Raw genomic sequence first — 16,526 nt, forward strand, 5'->3', positions numbered from 1 at the left:
CCACATACCCTTTTTGCAGGGTTCTGAGTTCCTAGGGAATCAATCTCTGCCAGATTCTTGCTGTGTTCCTTTTCTGTACTTCAGCTTCTTCCTGTACATCTGCTGACAGGTCCTGGCTCTCTTTCCTCAGCTTTCCATTAGGATCATGACCATTCATGTTCTTTTGAGGAGAATTGGCATCCAATGTTCCTAGTTAGTCATCTTAAGAAAAACTTTAATATTTTTCAAAATAGTTTATGATGCTTATCTTCAGTCATTTCTTCTCTAACATCACATGCTTGAATTTAATTTTTGATTTGGATTTTTGTCTTTGTGCTTGAATTCACACGTGAGAGGCCATATTGTGGATAGTGAGGGAGGTACTATCAATCTACGGCCCTCAAGTAATGTAGGTCTCACATGAAAGCCCCAAATATTGTTAGCCACATTTTATTTCCAGGGTCACCATGTACACACCTGGGGTTCCACTTTTTGTGTGGAAGCCTTTCATTAAACTTGTCATTCTCCTGAAAATATGGTAACTTTCACTTTAGCAATGGCCACATGAGATCTTCATGTATTTAAGGAAACAACAGCTGTAGGTCATGTAGCTTCAGATGAGTGCATAGATCTCCACAAATGAGGTAATGCTTTATTACATGGGGGCATTTTCTGAAGTGATAACTGATTCCTGCACATCCTTTGATCTGTTTAACTTACAATGGGAGTCATTCGATTAGAAAAGATGGTGCTTCAGACTGAATGTTTGTTTCCCCCTAAAAATTTATATATTGAAATACAATTCCCGATGTGATGTTACTCAGAAGTGGGTCTTTTGGGAATTGATTAAGTCATAAAGGTGAAGCCCTCATACAAGGGTATTAAGTACAAGGGCAATAACAAGGGTATTTTAGCGCCCTTTATAAAAGAGACCTCAGAGAGCTCTCTTGCCCATTCAGCCACGTGAGGGCACAGTGCAAAGATGACCATCTATGAACCAGAAAGTAGACCTTCACCAGTCACTGAATATGGTGGCACCTTCATCTTGGACTTCCCAGCGTCCAGAACTGTGAGAAATAATAAGCCACACTGTTTATGGTATTTCATGATAGTAGCCTGAGTGGACTAAGAAAGGTGGTATGAAATTTGCCTCTGAATTTAACTGAAGTGATCAATGACAGCACCTTGACCCTGGTAGGCATTCAGATCAGCCTCAACACATTAGCAAGTGCTATTATTGATGATTGAATTGCCCCAAACTTCCTATTTGAGGATGAATGCAGACTTTGTACAATTGGTAACACATCCTGCTATAAATGGATCAATGCCATTGGCCCAGTGGAAGGGTCTTTAGAGAAATTTGAGGAGAAAGCCACCCTTATTGTTTTTTGAATTTCTTTAGCTGTCTAGAACTGGGTTCCTGCAAGGCCTGACTGGAGTCAGTACTATAGGTTGGCCACATTCTGCTGTCTGGAATTCTGTTTATAGAAGCTTTAATTAAATGATACATGAAACAACTTGAATGAATATAATCCCAGCCTTTGTCAGTCAGATTACTCAGAGTGGCCAATAGTGTAGCATACGCATGGGAAGATTTTCTAGAATCTAAGCCTGTAGGAGTGAAGAGTGGAATTGTTGGGAAACAATTCTCAGTGAGTCTCTCACGTCTCTGCAAATTTAGGCATTAATAACCAACTTGTTCCAGGTTATCTTCACTAAAATGTTAATGTAATCAGGCAGAATTGGAAAGATAGAGATGCCTCATATTCCAGGGAATAGAGCTATAGATGCCTACATAGATTTGTTTATGTTCCAGAATAGTAATGATAGGGATGTGTCCTTCCTCTCCACATTCCATATTTACTTACATTACTTGGAAATAAAGATAATGTCACTCAGGAAACAGTGATAAGAATGGGCATAAGAGATTAGGGATGCCCAACCTTAGGGTTCCTCTCCCATTATTCATCTCACTGCAAGGACAACACTTAGCTCTCATCACATCACCTTGTGGAATCCGGGCTTAGCAAAATGGCATGGGATGTCATTCTGTCTACTGTTACTACTGTGAGTAATACATTTCTGTTTGTCTCTCAACCAAAAGCCTTGGGTTTCTGCTGTTATCTATCAGACTGTGACAGGCTAGCCTACTGGCTTTCCAGTAGGGCAAAATCTTACACTTTCACTGTTCCTTTCTTGAAAATACATTTATGATTTTTGTGTCTTTCTGATAAATTGACATTTTTCCTTATGAAATATGCTTATTTGTCTCTGTTAATACTCTTTGTTTTGGAGTTTATTTTATCTGATTTTAATATAGACAATCCCTCCTTTTAACTTTGTTATTTGCATGGTATATGTTTTATCATCCATTAACTTTCAAGCTATCTGTTTCTTTATGTTTAAAGGGATCTCATAGATAGATTTAGGTCTACCATTTTATTTTATTTTTTTTTGTTTTTTCCTCTTTGCTTTTTGTTTCTCTCAATCTTTTTTTTTTTTTTAGCATCTATTGGATAATTTGAACTTTTAGAAGACTTACTTTTTATCTATTGGATTTTAAACTATATTCCTTGGCATGAATTTTAGTGGTTTTACTAAGGATATAAAATATATCTGACACCTTTTTATGTTCTGCTTATATTTATATTGAATCTCATCTCATATAATGAGGAAACCTTGCAAAATATTAATCCATTTACTGCCCCATACATTATGCTGTTCTTGTCACGTGTATGATATTTATACATATTTCAAGTCCCACAAAGCAAGTTTTAAACTGTTTAAGATCTATATATTTTTAAGAAATTTATCATTTTCCATGCATTTTATAAGAAATTTTCCTTTAACTAGAACTTACAATAGTATTCCCTTTTATCCAGATCTGCTGGTCACAAATTTTCTTAACATTCCTTTATTTAAAGTGATTTTACTTTTGTTTTATTTTTAAATAATGTTTTCGCTGTGAATAGAACTTGGAGTTTACTCTTTGTTGTTTTATTCTTTCTGTGCTTGAATGGTACTTTCCTGCTGTTCTGTCTGGCCTCTGGCGTTTCTGATTGGAAGTTGCTGCTCATTTGAATTATTGTTTCCACACATACATGTTTTTCTTTGGCTACTTTCAAAAAATTCTCTTTGTTTTCCAGCAGTTTACTACTGTGGGCCTATGCATAATTTTTTAAAATATTTATTTCCCTTTTAATGCACTGAGTTTCTTGAATCTGAAAAATTTACATATTCGCTCAAACTTGGGGAAAAATTTTTTGGTCTCTCTATTTTAAAAAAACTTTTTTCTACACGATGCTTTCTCTTGTATGTTTCCAGGACTTAAATTTCACATATATTAGAAAACTGAATATTGTCACACAGGTTGCCTGATCTCTGCTCATTTCTTTAAAAAAACTTTTGCTGTGTGTTCTTCAGATTGAATAATTTCTCCTATGCTATCTTCAAATTCATGGCATCTTTCTTCTGTCCTATATTCTACTCTTAAGCTCATCTATCAAATTTTGGTTGTATCATATGTGCAGATACGTTTGTTTGAAAAAAACTGCTTTGTATTGTTCCTCCTTTTTTCAAAAATGTATCAATAGGAAGGGGAGCAAGAAGGCGGGCATTAAAAGCCAGGCTGAGAAACAAAATGAGCCCCAAAGGCATGAAAATGACACTATGGGGCGGAGGAATCACGTGGAGCAGTCGAAGCAATGGAATCTGAGTACTTCAGGGGAATAAAATGAACTGCTTTCTTTTGTAATGTGGTTTCTAGGGTTGAGGTACAAGGCTGGGCAGTCAGCAGAAAGTAAATCTCTGGTGGTTCTTGGACCAAAAGGATTTTTCTGCCAGCTATTGGATGGCGTGTGTTTTTCTACAGCGAGGGCTGCATTTCTGAGACAGGGGTTTGTAATACACCCTGATTAATAAGCATCCTTTGTGGGTTTGTAGATGGAAGAAGACACAACTGCAGCTGATGAAATTTCCCACTAGTTGAAAATCTATAAATGAACTACTTATAAGAAGTAGCACATCCTTGTGTTTAACATATGAAATTACTGTAGTTGGGTGACATAGTTTGGATATTTATCCCCTTCAAATCTTATGTTAAAATTTCCTCCCCAATATTGTAGGTCTAAAGAGGAGTGTTTAGGTCATGGGGGCAGATCTCTCATGAATGTCTTGATGCCATCCTTATGGTAATGAGTGAGTTCCTACGCTATTAGTTCTCATGGGAGCTGATTGTTAAAAAGAGCCTGGCATCTCTTTCTCTCTCTCTTGCTCCCTCTCTCGCTCTGTGATGCCCCCTCCCTTTCACCTTCCACCAAGGTTGGAATTCTCCTGAGGCCTTTATCAGAAGCAGATATTGGCATCATGCTTCTGGTTCAGTCTGTAGGACTGTGGGCCAAATCTTTACCCTTTTTCTTTATAAATTACTCAGCCTCAGATATTACTTTATAGCAGCATAAACAGTTTAAGACAATAGAATATTAGCTAATATTGTGATAAGGTAACTGATTCAATGTAACGTGACCCAGAAATCGTTTTCTATAGTAGAGCTAACTCCTAATCTGTATGTGTGTCTTATATATTGATTTATGTCAATTATATATATTTACTGTGATGGGGGAGTCATATAATGTAGACATTCCTAGGAGTGTTAGGAAAGGAGCTCTCATCCATTTGCCAAAATACCGTTAGACTGATTACTTGTAGGCAATTCGCAAAAAATACTCTTAGGAAGTGGCAGTTCATGGAAAACTATTATTTAAAACATTATTACATGTTTATTCATCTCTTCCATTTTTATTGTGTGAGTAGTAGAGAAAATAAAAAAGGCTTGACTTTCTCAATAGAATTGAATCCTATCTGCAGCACTATTTTTAAAAACTGAATGTTATTTCTGTATCACTGCTTTCCTAATTGTAAAAATAAGGGTAATAATATTTCTCACATAATTGTTTTGATGGCTAAGCACCATACCTGACTTATAGTAGCCAATTTTTTGGTCACAATTTTTTGGTCACAAATTTAGCAGACAGCATGATGTCATGAGTGTACTTGAACTTGATCCAATACCATTAATTAGGGGAGAACATGGCCAGTTTTCACAACTTCAGTATATAATATCTATCTCCTTTGCTCAGCTTGTTAGATTGCAGTTGGGTTTTGCTTTTCTCTCACAAGTATTTTATGCTTAGTTTGATGAAACTGCTGTTATATCAAGTTAATCCTCTGTATGGGGTTTTCATTCTCCTCATGAAGAAACTCTGTCAAATTTCTAATCTTTCCTCAGCAGGAGTGAATAAACTGGTGCTTATTCAGGTCCAAGACTCTCTGAGAATCGTTTTCCCTCACATTTCAACCCCTTTCGCACCTAGAAAATGATAATGCTGAGCAAAGAGAAAAAATAAATTACTTAATTTGTTGGAGTAAAAATCCATGCATGTGGCTCCTAAAAAATAAAAGATTTCCCCCGCCACATGTTAAGAGTCTAAGAAATATTCTTCCTTTAAATGTGTTTTAGTAAATAAAAGTATATGATATTTTATTTTTTGGAAAGTAGTTTAATGCTGATCAAGTTTTCCCCAAAAAACATGGTTTATAAGGTGAACTTGTTAGTTTATGTTTAACTATTATTAACTTAATCCCTTTCGAATTGATTTTATGTTCACGAGGAGAAGAAATATTAAGTGCTTGCTTGGACGTTTTTACTGTGCTTATTATTCTGTCTTCTCCTCATGGCAAATAAGTCAAAACATTTCTTACTTTCTTTAGACTAGAATAGTGAATTCCATTCTTTGATTCCTTTCCAGCTAACATGAGTCTAAAATTTTGCTGGTTTAGTCATATTTATAAGCTTAAATCTCTCCTGTCTGGAGTTTCATGGGAAATCTAAAAAAAATGTGAGCAATATTTTCCCAGGATGAAGAACATAAAATTAGATTCAATAGATAAATTTATCTTTAATGAAATTGACCTGCCTAACCCTTAATCATATTTCTGATATTAGCTTGGACAATATTTCTCCTGGAATTTTTCTTACTTCTTAAGGCTAATTTTGGTGCTCTTTCTGTAAGTCCCTGAGATCTCTGGACTTCCCCTTGCAGAATGCTTTTCCCATTGCATTGCAATGATTTATTGATACCGTCATCACTAGAGGGTTGAGTATGAGAGTAGAAATTGTATCTGTCTTTTTCACGATGCTGTTAACATCAGGCACTGTGCCAAGCATATAGTAGATGTTCAATAAATATTTGTTGAATGAATCCGTAAATCTATTTACAATGCAAGAGATTATGTTTTTCAAGCAAAGACCCAAGGAAATTCTAGAGACATTGGTTCTGAGTTCATGGTTTTCCTGCATTTCTTTCTGTAATTCTCAGTTGAGCCCCCAGTGTCCTTTCCAATTATGTGTGTTGAAAATTACCATTTTTGCTTGAGCTCTTCTGAATTGGATTTCTATCTTTTATAACCATAATAAGCATGCCTAATAATTTGGGTATTGGTCAAGCAAATCTGTTAAGAGTGGAGCATTAATGTGGTCAGAGGAAGTGGATTTCTATATTTATTGGTGAACTATTTGTGCCCATTACTCTTCTGTGTCCTGTTCGAACACATGGGATTTTCTGGGACAGAAGGCTGACGGCAAGGAGCTTGCAGGCTAGCAGAGAAGACAGTGTGTTTATATCAGTTCTACCACAAAAAGTGCTGGTGTACAATGTCAAGTTGCTTAGACAGAAAAAAGAAGCTATTGGGGGAAGGGGTTGGATATAAGCTCTGCTTTGAGGAAATTTTTACTATATATAGTATACTAAATGTGAATATTGACAGAAACAGTGGTGATCTGGAGCCACCTCAAACTGGCTTTCAAGAACTCATTGTTATTTTTTTAGGAATTTGAGACCCAGTCACTAAATATAGTCATTATTAAAAATTACTCTTAAATAAACAGAGACAAATAAAATAATTTCTTGCAATTCATCACTAATTATTTGACTACATTTTACCACTCTATATGTTCTTGAAATTATTTACATTTACTATACCCCTGTGGTGGGAATTCTGCATGATGGTGTGGCAACTGCCCATCTTTTCCCAACTTCACATTTAGTATGTCACAGCAGTAGCTTGAACTTGACTCTGATGAAGTGGTTTATTTTTATTTACTTATTCTTCGAGATGGGCTCTTGCTGTGTTGCCCAGGCTGGAGTGCAGTGGCACAATCATGGCTCACTGCAGCCTCAATCTCCCAGACTCAAGCGAGCCTCCCACCTGAGCCTCTTGAGTAGTGGGACTACAGGTATGTGCCACCATGCCCAGCTAATTTTTGTACTCTTGGTAGAAACAGGATTTTGGCACATTGCCCAGACTGGTCTTGAACTCCTGGGCTCCAGCGATCTGCCTGCCTCAGCTTCCCAAAGTGCTGTTATTCCAGGTGTGAGCCGCCACCCCTGGCATGGTGAGAAAATTTAAACTTTGAAAATGCAAACACTACAGAACAGTGCTTGATTATTTTTTAATTTATGCTCTTTTTGTTGTCTATATTTTATTATTTATTTTGTTATTACATGATATTTGATGGTATTGTCTAAACAATAAAGTGATAAAGAAGTGCTAATAAAGCAGGTTAAAGTTAAAATGTCTGCTGTGTCTATAGCTGTTGTACTGAAATAACACAAAAATTGAGGAAATACTTTTTCAATATTTGGAGTTATGACATGTGTCTTTGTTGTTTCACTTTCATCTTATTCATGAAAACAAACTTCTCAATTGTATTCATGGTAGAACAGCATTTATTCACCATGTGCAGCCATAGGTTAGCCATGGGTATAAGAGTTCAACGATCAATGAAAGAACTTATATTGAAGTATTGATTTATAAATGTCAAGTGCATTGTGGAGGAATAAAAAATAAGATTTAAAAAGTTAATGAAAACATTGGGTAAAATCAAGTGGTTATATAGAATTTGCTATAAATAAAATTGCACATTTTATTATTATTTGTAAGTTGTGTGCTACCTAGAATTTATCAAACTTACAATAAACTTGTGAGTGTGTGAGTGTGTATATAACCATTGTTAACCACTTACCAGCACACCACTGGGTAGAAGGGCACAAGAGGTTTAAAAAAAATAAAGTAGGTAATATTGATTTTTTTTCTGCCTCCAGTAATGTCTCATTGTTTTCCTGTTGGTTAGGGCATTTACAAGATGAGTTATTATGCACTATATATATAGTGCAGCCTCAATCTCCCAGACTATATATATATATATAGTGCATAATAAATATATATGTGTGTATGTGTGTGTGTGTGTGTGTGTGCGTATGAGTGTATATATGTATATGTTGTGCATATGTGTACCATTGAATTATAATTAACAAAGAGCAAAATTCACCAATTACAAGTGCATACTGTCTATAACTTTTTACGATTCTATACAATAATAAACATTTGTGTGATCATCCCTCATATAAGATACAGAGCATTTCTATCTCCCTAGAAAGTTTATCACTGTCCCGTCTTTGTGGTCAACAGCGTTAGCTATTTTCACACCTATCACCATAGATTAGTTTGGCCTATTCTTTAAATACATATAAATAGAGAATTAAAATATGTACTGTTATTTTTCACTTATTTTGCTCAATATTATGTTTTTTATATTTGTTCATGTTGTAGCTTATGTCAGTAGTTCATTTTTCATGACTGCTGTGTAGCATTCCATTGTATAAACATGCCCCAATTTGTTTAGACTTTCTTTTATCAATGAGCATTTTTGTTGTTTTCACTTTGGAACTATTAAGAAAGCATACTAGGCTAAGTTTGAGAATATACATTTATCCTTTGATTCTTTTTTTTCTCTTAAATACTTTATTCAACTCCAGCTGTGGAATTGGGAATTGTAGCATTTTCTGGAAAGACAAATGCCGATTTCCTTTCTTTCCAATAAGGTATATTGTCCCAGATGTCAAACTCTGTGGGTCAGTGTGTGTAGATAACTCCTATGCCTACAAAATCCCCCTCTATTCATATGTTAGTGCTTGTATTCTGAGGATCTAGATAGGCTCTGTCTTGCTTTTGAAGCCTTAAGGACCAGCAAGTGGAACAGGAATATCTAAGAGCGAGAACCAAGCAAGAACTTCACTGACGGGTTCCTACTGAGTTATTATTCTGGAATTTAATTTTTAAAGATGACTTTCAAATGCCATTGTTTCCTGATTTTATTTTGTTAAATTTATCAAAGTGCATTTAGAAAGAACAATTCCAGTCTCACATGAAATTATGTTTTAAAATATATGAATATTTTTATAAGAAAAAAATTTTTCAGGACATTATTGCAGAATACTGAACACTGAATCCATTTTTCTTGTTTATTTAGCTAAATCTATGTAGCCCTCTTTTTATTATTTACTAACCTCCTCACATTTCTTTTACCTTGTGCTATAAGTAAAGCACTCAACAGTTTTTCTATTTACTGTCTAGATGTTATGAAACAATTGAAGAGGCAGGCCAGGGTTTCTTCAGACAAATTCTAATGAGAAATATAGAAAAGAATCGTAAAAACCAAGTTGCTCTCAATATCTGACAAATTTTTGATACAAGAGCCACAACAACACTTCTTTGGCTAAGCATGAAGGCCAGTCATGATCAGAATTTATTTAAAATGTAATTTTTATGGGGCAGCTAATGTGCTATTCACTATAACTTCCCAGGAACTAGAAGGAAATAGGATCAAAAACAGAGGTTTATATTAATGTGGTCTATTTAAAATAAAAACAGTGATCATATGAGAACACACACATGCACACATACATACTAATGAGAATATGGGTCATGGTAATAGTTATGGCCAATGCACTGTGCTAAACCATGTTTCCTTGAAATATCAATACTGTTAATATTTTCTTTATATTTAACCCCCCATTTCCCCAGAACATAAGTGTAGAAAAGTGGGGTATTGAAGGGAAGATGTGTTTGAGGGAATTGGGAAGTATTACATTTGAGACATGTAACAGTTTTATAGAAAACATCCCTCTTTCCCTCTTTCTCTTTCTCTTCTCCAGAGACTTTGTTTATCTCTTAATATTCTGCTGGCTAAATTGTATTGGCTTTCTACATTATCAATTTATATGACTTCTTTCTCTGACACTACCCCCCTTCCTAAGAAAATTTACGTTGATATCAGTGGCAACACAATACTGACTTTACAATCATCTAGGCTTAGTTTGTTTGAATGATTTTTATTAATTCTCTCTCACAACCCCTATAGTGATTCAATAAGGTCTCTAATGTGGGCAATACTTTATACTTATTTTCATTCACTCTTTATGCTTGTTCCAGAAAATCCACTTTAAAATACTTCTTTACTCGGACTTAAGAATCTATTTTCTTTTTTTTATTATTATACTTTAAGTTTTATGGTACATGTGCACAAGGTGCAGGTTAGTTACACATGTATACATGTGCCATGTTGGTGTGCTGCACCCATTAACTCGTCATTTAACATTAGGTATATCTCCTAATGCTGTCCCTCCTCCCTCCCCCCACCCCACAACAGGCCTTGGTGTGTGATGTTCCCCTTCCTGTGTCCATGTGTTCTCATTCTTCAATTCCCACCTATGAGTGAGAACATGCGGTGTTTGGTTTTTTGTCCTTGCGATAGTTTGCTGAGAATGATGGTTTCCAGCTTCATCCGTGTCCCTACAAAGGACATGAACTCATCATTTTTTATAGCTGCATAGTATTCCACAGTGTATATGTGCCACATTTTCTTAATCCAGTCTATCGTTGTTGGACATTTGCCTTGGTTCCAAGTCTTTGCTATTGTGAATAGTGCCACAATAAATATAATGTGTGCATGTGTCTTTATAGCAGCATGATTTATAATCCTTTGGGTACATACCCGGTAATGGGATGGCTGGGTCAAATGGTATTTCTAGTTCTAGATCCCTGAGGAATCACCACACTGACTTCCGCAATGGTTGAACTAGTTTACAGTCCCAGCAACAGTGTCAACATGTTCCTATTTCTCCACATCCTCCCCAGCACCTGTTGTTTCCTGACTTTTTAATGATGGCCATTCTAACTGGTGTGAGATGGTATCTCACTGTGGTTTTGATTTGCATTTCTCTGATGGCCAGTGATGATGAGCATTTTTTCATGTGTTTTTTGGCTGCATAAATGTCTTCTTTTGAGAAGTGTCTGTTCATATCCTTCACCCACTTTTTGATAGGGTTGTTTGTTTTTTTCTTGTAAATTTGTTTGAGTTCATTGTAGATTCTGGATATTAGCCCTTTGTCAGATGAGTAGGTTGCAAAAATTTTCTCCCATTCTGTAGGTTGCCTGTTCACTCTGATGGTAGTTTCTTTTGTTGTGCAGAAGCTCTTTAGTTTAATTAGATCCCATTTGTCAATTTTGGCTTTTGTTGCCATTGCGTTTGGTGTTTTAGACATGAAGTCCTTGCCTATGCCTATGTCTTGAATGGTATTGCCTAGGTTTTCTTCTAGGGCCTTTATGGTTTCAGGTCTAACATTTAAGTCTTTAATACATCTTGAATTAATTTTTGTATAAGGTGTAAAGAAGGGATCCAATTTCAGCTTTCTACATATAGCTAGCCAGTTTTCCCAGCACTATTTATTAAATAGGGAATCCCTTCTGCATTTCTTGTTTTTGTCAGGTTTGTCAAAGATCAGATGGTTGTAGATATGTGGCATTATTTCTGAGGGCTCTGTTCTGTTCCATTGGTCTATATCTCTGGTTTGGTACCAGTACCATGCTGTAAGAATCTATTTTCATTTGAAAGAGTGAATTCAAGCAACATATTGAACCATCATACTCATTTATTCAACAAATATTTGAGTGCTTTACACAGGCAACCACTCTAGGCATTGGGAAGTAAATGTGAAAAAAGACAAAACTTTCTTTTCATGAAGCTTCCATTCTAATTGGGAACTATACAAACAAGTTAAGTTGGAGGCAAAAATTAGCTAAATGCTGTGGAGGAGAATAAAATAGGGAAGGAAGATTTGAAGAATGAGTTTATGAGTCATGAGAAAGTCAGGAGTTGTATTTTGGGCAAGTCACATTGAAGGAAACGTATTACCAGCATTCAAAAAGACAAGGCTTCAGTTCAGGGAATAAGTCTAGAATGGAGATATACATTTAAGATCTGACAGTGTATAGTTCATAAAAGTGTGACATGAGATCACCAAGAAAATGTGAACAGAGAGAGAAGAATTCTTACACTGAAATTTCTCATTCTTTAGCCTGAAGATTTATGACAACAGTAATCTGGAGAAATAAGTGGCCACATATAGCTTATAGAATGACACTTTATAGAGTGTTCTTTATTTCTGAGAATTGTTTTCCAGTTGAAACTAAAAATTAACACGATTAGACACCTGAAGAAATGATAAAACATGCATATTCCTAATAGTAGGATACTATCTCCACATCTCCCCAGGAGTCAGCAACTCACAGGGAAATTACTAGTTCAGAAAATCTAGTTAGGCATAAAATAAGTTGGTTTGCTTTGTTAATTTAAAAAAAATTTTGGCTTGAAAAAATGTAATTAGATAAAAAGTTTCAAGAAAAGTACACAGAACTCCCACATTCTTTTCACCCAGATTTGTTGATTGTTAATATTTTGTAAACTTTGTTCTTATCCTTAATCTATCCTTATATTTGTCTATCTGTCTATTATGTTTTTGTGTATCATCTATCTATCTATCTATCTATCTATCTATCTATCTATCCATCATCATCTGCCTACCTACCTATCTATCATCTGACTTTCTGTGCCAATGTATAGTAGGAGCTTGGAATACTAGAATACCTTATTCTGAAGAAACTGAGGCAGGGCTAATAATATAAAACAAAGGGATTAAGGCCAAAGGACACAGGAGCCATATTGGAAGGGCTCCTATCATCCAAATGAAGGACAGTCGACAAAATTAAACGGAATTAGATAATAAATTATAATTCATTGAAAGTTATAACAGTTTATGAGTTCATATTGAGAAGAATGACTAAATTAATGGATAAATAGGAGATAAGAGAAACGTTTTCTCTATAGTTGGATAACATTTAATAAAAGTAATAAGAATCAGAAAATTATGGTTTTGTAACCATCACAATAATAATTGATTCAGACAAAAATCATCAATAGATGCAACAGTAAACAACCATTGATGAAGACCAGAATATTTACATAGTTTCAAATATAACAAATTACTTAATCACAAAATGAAAAGTAATAACTTAAGATTGTAGGAATATGGATGGTATCACCAATTTAACCAGAGTTAACCTCACAAATAATGGGATAAACTGACATTACCTGTCTCCTGATGTAATGAACTAGGAAAATATATAACTCATGTAGTTTTCTATCTAAAAATGCATAAACTGAGTCAAATCTAGAGAAATATCAAGCAAATTCTAATTAAGGGACATTCTCTAAGTAAACAGCCTATGTTCTTTAAAAAATTCAATATCATAAAGATAAAAGCTGAGAAATGATCCCAGAGTAAAGGAGATCCAAAAGACAGGATAGCAAAATGTATTGTGTAATCCTGGACTGAATTATTTGCTAGAGGGACAAATATTGCTATAAAAATACTGTCAGTACAATTGATACAATTTAGTTTCCAAGCAATGGTTGCATTCTTAATGTAACTTCTCAGAGGTTTTATAAAACAGCATCCTGGCTGGAATTCCTGAAAAAGCTATGAAAGAGCCCACACACTTGCTTTCCTAAGTACCAGTGCTTGCTGTCACCCTCTAATTCAGCCCTGTCTTGATGTAAACTGTGATCTCTCTTCTCTTATTCCCATACTTGATGTTCCTATTTTGAAGAAACAGTCTTTTTCTTTTACAATTTGTAGATGATTCTGAGGCTGATTTTAACTGTGCTTTTTAGTTATCGCCATTCTTTGAGGTCTTCAGTTATAAATTTACTAAATTAAAATAATAATGACTATATCTTCTAAGTGTTATAAACAATAGGAGAATAAAAGATAAAAAGAAACACATCGGAGGAGTGGAGCCAAGATGGCCGAATAGGAACAGCTCCAGTCTACAGCTCCCAGCATGAGCGACACAGAAGACAGGTGATTTCTGCATTTCCAACTGAAGTACCGGGTTCATCTCACTGGGGAGTGCCGGACAGTGCAGGACAGTGGGTGCAGCGCATCGTGCGTGAGCTGAAGCAGGGCGAGGCATCACCTCACCCAGGAAGCGCAAGGGGTCAGGGAATTCCCTTTCCTACTCAAAGAAAGGGGTGACAGATGGCACCTGGAAAATTGGGTCACTCCCACCCTAATACTGTGCTCCTCCAACGGGCTTAACAAACGGCACACCAGGAGATTATATCCCACACCTGGCTCGGAGGGTCCTACACCCACGGAGCCTCACTCATTGCTAGCACAGCAGTCTGAGATCAAACTGCAAGGCGGCAGCGAGGCTGGGGGAGGGGTGCCAGCCATTGCTCAGGCTTGAGTAGGTAAACAAAGTGGCCCGGAAGCTCGAACTGGGTGGAGCCCACTACAGCTCAAGGAGGCCTGCCTGCCTCAGTAGGCTCCACCTCTGGGGGCAGGGCACAGACAAACAAAAGACAGCAATAACCTCTGCAGTCTTAAATGTCCCTGTCTGACAGCTTTGAAGAGAGTAGTGGTTCTCCCAGCACGCAGCTTGAGATCTGAGAATGGGCAGACTGCCTCCTCAAGTGGGTCCCTGACCCCCGAGTAGCCTAACTGGGAGGCACCCCCAAATAGGGGCGGACTGACACCTCACACGGCCGGGTACTCCTCTGAGACAGAACTTCCAGAGGAATGATCAGGCAGCAGCATTTGTGGTTCACCAATATCCGCTGTTCTGCAGCCACTGCTGCCGATACCCAGGCAAACAGGGTCTGGAGTGGACCTCCAGTAAACTCCAACAAACCTGCAGCTGAGGGTCCTGACTGTTAGAAGGAAAACTAACAAACAGAAAGGACATCCACACCAAAAACCCATCTGTACGTCACCATCATCAAAGACCAAAGGTAGATAAAACCACAAAGATGGGGAAAAAACAGAGCGGAAAGACCGGAAACTCTAAAAATCAGAGCGCCTCTCCTCCTCCAAAGGAACGCAGCTCCTCACCAGCAATGGAACAAAGCTGGACGGAGAATGACTTTGATGAGTTGAGAGAGGAAGGCTTCGGAAGATCAAACTACTCCGAGCTAAAGGAGGAAGTTCGAACCAATGGCAAAGAAGTTAAAAACTTTGAAAAAAAATTAGACGAGTGGATAACTAGAATAACTAATGCAGAGAAGTCCTTAAAGGACCTGATGGAGCTGAAAACCATGGCATGAGAACTACGTGGCGAACACACAAGCCTCAGTAACCGATACGATCAACTGGACGAAAGGGTATCAGTGATGGAAACGAAACGAATGAAATGAAGTGAGAAGAGAAGTTTAGAGAAAAAAGAATAAAAAGAAACGAACAAAGCCTCCAAGAAATATGGGACTATGTGAAAAGACCAAATCTACGTCTGATTGGTGTACCTGAAAGTGACGGGGAGAATGGAACCAAGTTGGAAAACACTCTGCAGGATATTATCCAGGAGAACTTCCCCAATCTAGCAAGGCGGGCCAACATTCAAATTCAGGAAATACAGAGAACACCACAAAGATACTCCTCGAGAAGAGCAACTCCAAGACACATAATTGTCAGATTCACCAAAGTTGAAATGAAGGAAAAAATGTTAAGGGCAGCCAGAGAGAAAGGTCGGGTTACCCACAAAGGGAAGCCCATCAGACTAACAACTGATCTCTCGGCAGAAACTCCACAAGCCAGAAGAGAGTGGGGGCCAATATTCAACGTTCTTAAAGAAAAGAATTTTCAACCCAGAATTTCATATCCAGCCAAACTAAGCTTCATAAGTGAAGGAGAAATAAAATACTTTACCAACAAGCAAATGATAAGAGATTTTGTCACCACCAGGCCTGCCCTAAAAGAGCTCCTGAAGGAAGCACTAAACATGGAAAGGAACAACCGGTACCTGCCACTGCAGAAACATGCCAAATTGTAAAGACCATCAAGGCTAGGAAGAAACTGCATCAACCAACGAGCAAATAACCAGCTAACATCATAATGACAGGATCAAATTCACACATAACAATACTAACCTTAAATGTAAATGGGCTAAATGCTCCAATTAAAAGGCACAGACTGGCAAATTGGATAAAGAGTCAAGACCCATCAGTGTGCTGTATTCAGGAAACCCATCTCACGTGCAGAGACACACATAGGCTCAAAATAAAGGGATGGAGGAAGGTCTACCAAGCAAATGGAAAATAAAAAAAGGCAGGGGTTGCAATCCTAGTCTCTGAAAAAACAGACTTTAAACCAACAAAGATCAAAAGAGACAAAGAAGGCCATTACATAATGGTAAAGGGATCAATTCAACAAGAAGAACTAACTATCCTAAACCCACACAATAATAATGGGAGACTTTAACACCCCACTGTCAACATTAGACAGATCAACGAGACAGAAAGTTAACAAGGA

This window comes from Symphalangus syndactylus, chromosome 1, assembly GCF_028878055.3.
Source record: "Symphalangus syndactylus isolate Jambi chromosome 1, NHGRI_mSymSyn1-v2.1_pri, whole genome shotgun sequence".
In the NCBI taxonomy this organism is placed as follows: domain Eukaryota; kingdom Metazoa; phylum Chordata; class Mammalia; order Primates; family Hylobatidae; genus Symphalangus; species Symphalangus syndactylus.